Source organism: Tiliqua scincoides, chromosome 2 (genome assembly GCF_035046505.1).
Source record: "Tiliqua scincoides isolate rTilSci1 chromosome 2, rTilSci1.hap2, whole genome shotgun sequence".
NCBI lineage: Eukaryota > Metazoa > Chordata > Lepidosauria > Squamata > Scincidae > Tiliqua > Tiliqua scincoides.
Window position 1 is genome coordinate 162,391,947 of NC_089822.1, and position 7,881 is coordinate 162,399,827.

The 7,881-nt window shown below is 42.1% G+C and overlaps 1 pseudogene; it reads right to left on the bottom strand.

Moving 5' to 3' along the window:
- Positions 1 to 6,804: 6,804 nt before the first annotated feature.
- On the bottom strand, positions 6,805 to 6,921 carry LOC136642800 (5S ribosomal RNA; annotated as a pseudogene).
- Between the last annotated feature and the right edge of the window lie 960 nt (positions 6,922 to 7,881).

Consider the following 7,881-nt stretch of genomic DNA (forward strand, 5'->3'; position numbering starts at 1 on the left):
ATGTTTATTACCTGAACTTTTTCTTTTCAGGCCTCATTCCATTGATGGTAATATAGTGACCAGTGAGGATGCTTCTACAAATAAATGAATATCACACTTAAGTGAACTATAAACAGCTTTTCAGGCTGGGTGCCATGGTCTAGCTTCTTTATTTTTAACCTTATGAGCCTAAACCAATCCTGAAGGGGGGACGACTAACTAGCACCACACTAAAACTAACAACTCAAACTAAAAAGCTAAAACTAAAACCAAGCTAAAAACTCTAAAAAAAACAACCCCCAACTAAAATCTAAAACCACTTTTGAAGCTAAAATAACAAAGGATTAAAACTGAAAGCTAAACATCAAATAAAAACTAGAACTAAAAAGATTGGAACAAGAAGCTAAAAACTGAAACCTGACATTTTGCCCACAGCTTTGGTAAACTTCCTCAGAGGCCACATTTTCCTCAGGCACTGGAAAGTGATGCTGTTCTTATATGGGTTGTAACTGATTGCCCATTGAATTAGGGAACATTGTTGTCAGCTGTCAGCCACACCAGCTAACTGCTCCTTACTCTGAGTAACATTTTTCAGGCCTGGTATCTATGCATTATTAACTCTCATAGTTTCTTCTTTCCTATTCAGATTATTTTGATGCTTATATATTTCAATTGCTTCTCTACACATAAATGCATGGCAATGTATAGTATAAGACAACAACTCAGGGCCCAATCCTATCCAAGTTTCCAGCTCTGAATTGGATAGGTATAGTCACAATGCAGCCCCATGGTAAAGGAACACATGTTCCCATACCTTGAGAAGGCCCCAGTGACTGCCCCTCCACCACGTGATGCAGTGCACACCCCACTGGCACAACTGTATCAGCACTGGAAAATTGGATAAGATTGAGCCCTCAGTGTGTTCAAAATCTACTTTATGTCCTGTTGTCACTGAGTGTTCTGCAAATGCTGATTTTTCAATCTGTATTAAGCAACTAGTTAATTGCTTAGAACTAGTTTAGTTCTAGTTTTTATTTGATGTTTAGTTTTCAGTTTTAATCCTTAGTTATTTCCGTTTCAAGAGTGGTTTTGGTTTTTTTTTTTTTTTTAGAGTTTTTAGTTTTAGCTTTTTAGGTTGAGTTTTAGTTATTTTTAGTTTTCAATTTTAACTTAGTTTCATTGTGGTGATAGTTAGCCCCCCCCTTCAGGATTGGTTTAGGCTCATTAGGTAAAAAAAAAAAAAAAGCTAGACCATGGGACCCAGCCCCAAAAAAAATTTATAGTTCAATATGGATTCCAGCCCTGAAAGCTTTGGCATGTTTAACACATAAGTGACTTTCTTCTGACATCCTCAGTGGTCTTGGTGACCATTCAAGATCACAGACCACAGGACCCTGCACATTTTGACAAATGTATCTCTTTATGATCTTTATGCACTTTATCTCTTTATAGAGGATTGACAAACAAGAGAAGTGGACTCCTAATAAGTCTATCCATATCTTCCTGCTTTATGGTTATTGGTACCAACACTGAGTCTGGGTGAAACTAGACAGATTATCATAGATGAACCACAAATTGTTGTAAGTCACGATGACTATCACACAATGCTAGGACATTGATAAACCATGACTAACTGGTGCAAACTATCTCTGGCAATGTCATGACTTTGCAGTGAATGTTACTAGAAGCTTTGAATACAACAAAATTTACGATCTTTAAAAACTAATGATGGGCAGCCCAGTGCTAACTAACAACCCAATCCTAGGCTTCCCAGCACCTGGAGGAACAGCAGTGCCAAAATGGCTACCACTTTATTCTGTGGGAATGGGGAAGCCACTTTTGTCCCCTTCCCCTGACAAAAACTCCAGGTGCTGCAATGGGGCTTCTCAAGTCTGTGCTGGCTATTTTGCTGGTGCAGTCTTGAGAAGCTTTGTGTCCGGCTTTGCAGCCTGACACAGAGGATAGGATCCAGGGAAGCCACCCCCCCCAGCTCAGGCCCCTCCCCCTGTTATGCCCGCCTCCTCCCTGGAATGCCTCTCCCCACCCTGTACCAGCAGCCAGCCATGCCACTTACCAGCAGCTGGCATCCTTGCAACGCTGAGCCCAGCACTGATTGATACTGGCCCGGCACTCCGCTGTGCCATACAGCTTTGTGTGCTTTACAGCACAACACCTAGTGCTGGTGCTGGATTGGGCTTTAAATTTCCAGCTCTCTCCTTTATTGCTCTTTCTGCTGCTGAATATTTCTCTCCTTTATTGCTCTTTCTGCTGCAAATTAAATAAATAAATAAATAAACTGCAGCAGAAAGAGCAATAAAGGAGAGAAATATTCTCAGAAGTCTGGGGTTGAATAAGCATTGTATTTTCTCTTAAGATCTCTGGGGTTGATATTTCATCAGTACTGGAAAGTTTTCAGTTATCCACAGTTTGTCCAAATTCATCAGAAATTGTTTGTCTGGCAAGAGAGCTGGAAATCTAAAAAGCGATTCTTTTCTATAATTTCCACTCATTTTGGGGTCTTTGGCTGGGTCACAAGGCTTTTTATGTTTCAATTCAGGTACAGGCCAAAGCCACAGGATTGCTTGGAGCCATGGAAAAATATTTAAGCAAAGCAAGACAGATTATTATTTTTTACATTCTTGGTGCTGAGTCTTTGGAGAAAGGCTGGGTTCCTTGTTGGACTGATTCTCTCTTGCATAGCTTGGCTACAATCAGGAACTGAACACTGACTACAATGATCTCAGCTGTAGGAAGACTTTGGTGAAGCTGAGCTACAACTTGATCTCTCATCAATGTTGAATTTCCAAATTAAATATCCATGTGGAAATTATGTTATGACTTAAAAAGAGCATAGGAGTTTCAGATTTTCAAATGCCCTCTGTCCATCTGGGAATGAAAACAGTTCAGTCATTATTACTGTGATTAGCCAACCAATGTCTTTTGTGGAGAAAGTCTTCCTGACATCTCTCTTTCCTGCTTCTCCATAGTGAGATGCTGCAGCAGGTCAGTTTCAGATGTGCAGTATAAGAACTATATAAGAATAAGAATATAAGAATATATAAGAATATAAGAATATTCAGTATAAGAACTAAATTTTAATTTTTACCAGATTTGTTTTCAATGCCAGGTCTCTATAAAAATAGAAAAAAGGGCTCCTGTGCAACTGCAGAGTACATTTTCCTCTCCACAAAGTAATTACAGAAGCTCTAATCTCATGACATACCCAGAGAAAATGCAACGTCGGCCAGGTTCCTCTTGTGCAAGTGATAGAGCAGTGGTTCCCAACCTTTAAGAGACCTGTGGACCACTGAGGCAAAAATTGGAATTGTTGTGGACCACATGCAACCCCTCACCCCTGCACACAAAAAATACATTTAATTTAAATAATACAGGTGGCCCTCATTATCCATGATGGTTCAATTCCCAGAACGCCCACTGTTAGGGGTATTCTGCAGGTATTCGAAACCTGTGATTTTCTGACACCCCCCCCCCAAACCCAACTGGAGCTCAGCTCCAGTTAGTTCAGAGGCTTATCTGAAGCCTGTAGAGGCCACAGGCAGAGGCCACAGGAGGATGTGTATGAACTTTGCGGGCTTCAGAGGCGAGAGGAGAAGTCCGCATGTCCCAAACCCACGAGTAATGCAAGCCGTCAGTAATTTAAAAAATATTTATTATAGATATATTATTTATAGGGAAGATTTGTGGTTTGCTGCTTTTGCTGACAGCTGCAGCTGTAGGCGATCTGTTCTCCGTCCTCTCTAGGTGGTCCATGGGGGTCTGCTCCTCAGCAAGATGCTGGAAGTGATAAAAAGCACCTTTTTTCCTGAGACCTCATGGACCACTTCTCAGGGTCTTGCAGGCCACCTGTGTTCCCCAGACCTTGAGCTGGCAACCAGTGGATAGAGGGTCATGTTGGTAACCCACCCCCAATCTATTTCTGTTTAAGTTGAAAGCTTGCATGGAGTGTATGTGTATACAACTGGTGATGAAAATGATTTCTCCCCATGATCTGGAACCCTGAAAAAGCAGAGATACCCAGTTGCAGGAAAAGAATCCTCCATTCATGTGGTGGTGTGCTCAACACACTATGCAGAAATTCAACTGAATGTATGTAGGTCAGCCTCTGTGTGTGTTCCATCAGTCTGAATAGATGGTGAGAGCAGGGCTACAGAATCCCTACGCATAAAGGATTGAAGGAGAAGGCTTCCCAATTAGATGTTGGCATTTCCAGATGGTCATGAAGTCCAGCATCTTTTTTTTCTAGAAATTAAGCACTGGTAAGAACAAAAACAAAAAACCTGAACATGCTTTCTAGAAATATAACACTTGGTCCCTATTCTGCCATGAACTTAAGTAACTCAAAAAAGCCATTGGACTTTTGTGGTCATTTTGATTGTTGTATGTGACCTGTTTTGAGTCACCTAACTTGCCTCTACTTCCATCCTCAGAATGGAAAAGTCTGGGAATATTTTAAGTTCCATTCCAATTTTGAGGCAAAGCTAAAACCTTCTGCCATCTGCTCTCCCGCTCTTGGGTTGTAAACAATGACATTTTTCTACTCAGCTGTACAATCTTCCATGGCAAAGTACATTTTTAAAAAATGGTAAACAAAGTCACAGTAAACAAAACAAATGGATATCTCTGCGTTCCAGCCCATAACAGGGACCAATAATCGAAGACTCAAACTTCACTTAATAAGGAATGTGTAGCCTGCAGCCTTCAGCCTACAGCAGCAACCTCATGTCTCCCTTATAATGTTTAAATAAAACATGTGAAATGATGTCACGACACTCTGAATTCTCCCCCTTCCACAAACAACTGGCAGTTGAAGAAGTGGAGTGGAAATGGAGAAACTCCAAATGTGATGGTTCCATGTCATGCATCTTGGTTAAGTAAATATTACTGAGGAAATTAAGGAACATTGCAACATATATGCATTCTTCAAAATAAGTTATATGGGCCTTTCCCTGCAGTTGTATCCCTTCCCTTGGTGAAAATAATGAATCCGCTAGTGTGGATTTTCTAAAGACCTGAGCACAAAGCAGGATTCAGGCCAAGCTGGGAAGCTATTTGAGATAGTCCAGGATTTCTGCCTTCACTTCAAAACATGTCAGCTGTTCTCAGAGCTGTGCAAGGAATGCGCATGCTGATAATTTGATCCAATTATCACTCTTTAGCCTGTGGCTGTCATCTCAAGAGCTCTCCTTTCTCACTCCCATTTTCTGCGTGCCTGGAGTGCTTGCAGAACCTCCTGCATTGGAAAGTGAAGAGCTGAGAACTTTCTCTGGGACAATTAAGCTCTGGAATTCATGGCAGGCCAAGGTCTATCTTCAGGCCCTTGGGATAATGGGTAGTACCAGATAAGAGGTTGCAGAATGATAACTCAGTTGTGCGACACCAAAGGCAAGGGAAGTGTCGTGCCTTGAAGAATTATTTTGAGCTTGGCCTGCTCAGTTAGTTTAAGGATTTTGTCCCAAACCTTCAAAGAGTCAGATAAAACAAACAATCATGCACTACCATGGTTACGCTCTTGCTGGATTGTGAAGCCGCACTCTTTAATTAATAGCCTTGTGCTAAAGTTTATCAAGCTGACTGAATGATCCAGGTCTGGCTCAGTTCAACCTTTATGCCTTTGCCAATAAGGAGAAAGTTGGATAATGGCAAATAAATTAGCCATGGTGCATTCACTCAGCTAATGGCTGCCATCCATCTTTGGATCATGGAGTAAGCTTTCCAGACAAATGGAATGTTGGCTGGGGTGCTTTCCTCCCAAATGCAAAACAGAAGCATTGGTGGGCTTCTGACATTCCATCCCCAAAGCATGGAGAGCATGAAAAGCAAATGATCAGTAATAGGAGTCCCTCCAGTCTCACAATTTCCTTTCCCCATGTCCTTCTCTGTCTTTGGTGGGTCAGGGTGCCTCTTTCCCCAGGAGGACTCAATTCTTGATGTCCTGATGAGAGTGGCCTCTTCCCCTCCCACTTCCTTGCAGGTTAGGGCCCATGTCCTTCTTGTGGCCTCTCTGGGTGATGTCTCCATTGGAGCCTGCCAGCTGTTTCATTTGACCTCCCAAGTGCCAAGGCTCCCATACACTCTTCACGTGCAAATAAGTGTCAGTTTGGGAGTGTGGTGAGGTGAGGTTCAAATTCCTGCTGGTTCAAATTCATGCCACAAATACTGGGTTTCTTCTGCAGAGAGGTCTAGATTAATGGTAAACTAGACTGGGAATGGTGTTTGCAAAATATTTCTTTTGAAGTTTCATACAACAACAACAACAACAGTATTTATATACAGCTTTTCAACAAAAAGTTCACAAAGCGGTTTACAGAAATTTATTTACACAAATACTCCTTTTGGAAAGGGTGTGGAAAGTGATTGTCAACCGGCAAGTGTCAGAGGGAAGAGGGCGCAAATCCCTGTGGCTGAGGCAATCAGTCCAGCTCCTTCAACCCGATCCAATCATATGGGTGAACAGTTGCAGAATGTGGCTGCATGCTTAGATTAGGATGATGAAACCACCAGTGAGGAAACTGTCAGCACAGTGCAGCAAGACAGGGAGCATCAGCCCAAGTGGCTAAGCAATAGGCACACACCCTACTTCCTTCCCGCATTCAGAGTGAGCATAGCCAAATCAGACTGACTATGTGGTGTTATTATGCTATCACATTCATGATGGGATTCCCGATTGGTTGGGAACATGCAGTGAAGAAGGAAGTAGCCCTAAAAATAATACTAAAAGAGACCTTTACATCTTAAAAGATTTTGTGGCAACATTTGAAAGAATATGCTGGTTGGCAACCTTCAGTCTCGAAAGACTATGGTATAAGCCTACAGCACCTGGTATTCCCAAGCGGTCTCCCATCCAAGTACTAACCAGGCCTGACCCTGCGTAGTTTCCGAGATCAGACAAGATCAGGCATGTGCAGGGTAACAGTTGCAAGAATATGCTATCCTTTGCACATTTCCCTGGAAGTAAACCTCTCTGAACACAGTGGTACTTAGACACACATAGGCTTGTGCTGTAAGCTACTGTTGAAACCTCTGGTTCTGAACTAGGTCTTCTACACGAAAGTCTTGGGCATAACTGTTCATTTCAATGAAGATTCATGGTCTGACCCTTTTAAAGTCTTCTCCAGTAACTCTTAAGCCCTATACACTTGTAAGCTTCCAAACTATTATTTTCCACCTCAGTTGATCCCAAGGCCAGTTTCATTCACAAGAATACTTGTGAAAGCAAAAGACATCTTCATTTATAAACTGGCACAAAGTGCTCTCTCTCTCTCTCTCTCTCTCTCTCTCTCAGACACACACACACAAAATTGTGCACACACATATGCCAATTAAACCTGGGGCCCTGCCTAAAATCTGGTTGAGAAAATGAAACTTTCCTTCTTTATTCAAGCCCCATGTGGCAACCCTGTTGGTCTCCAGAGGGTTGTCATGGTTATTCTGCAAATAGCTGATGTCATCTCTCTTTTGTAATAGCAAGGCCTTTTCAGCTGACCAGCCCTGGGGAGAGCAGTTTAAAATGCGAAGACATCCCGGGTCTCACTAGGAACGGTGCCACTGGAATGGCAATTGCAAGGATGGCGGCAGCGGTGGGGTGGAGAGGAAAGAGACAGCGAGAATACAATAAAAGATGTGAATCAGATGGGCTCCTAAGGTTGCACAAGAATTGATGGGAAATGAGTGTGGCAGACACCAAAGGTATTGTGGGTAAACAATGATAGCACTGATAGCAGAGAAAGATTGAAATCAAAAAGGAAGCTAACTGAAGCCAATGAATAGGCAGAAAGAGAAAGGCAGTCAAAATCATACAATAGCAGGGGGGAAAATGAAGAAATAAGCTGTTTGCATTATGACTTAGGAACTGAAAAGCAGGATCAGCATGCAGAACCTTAA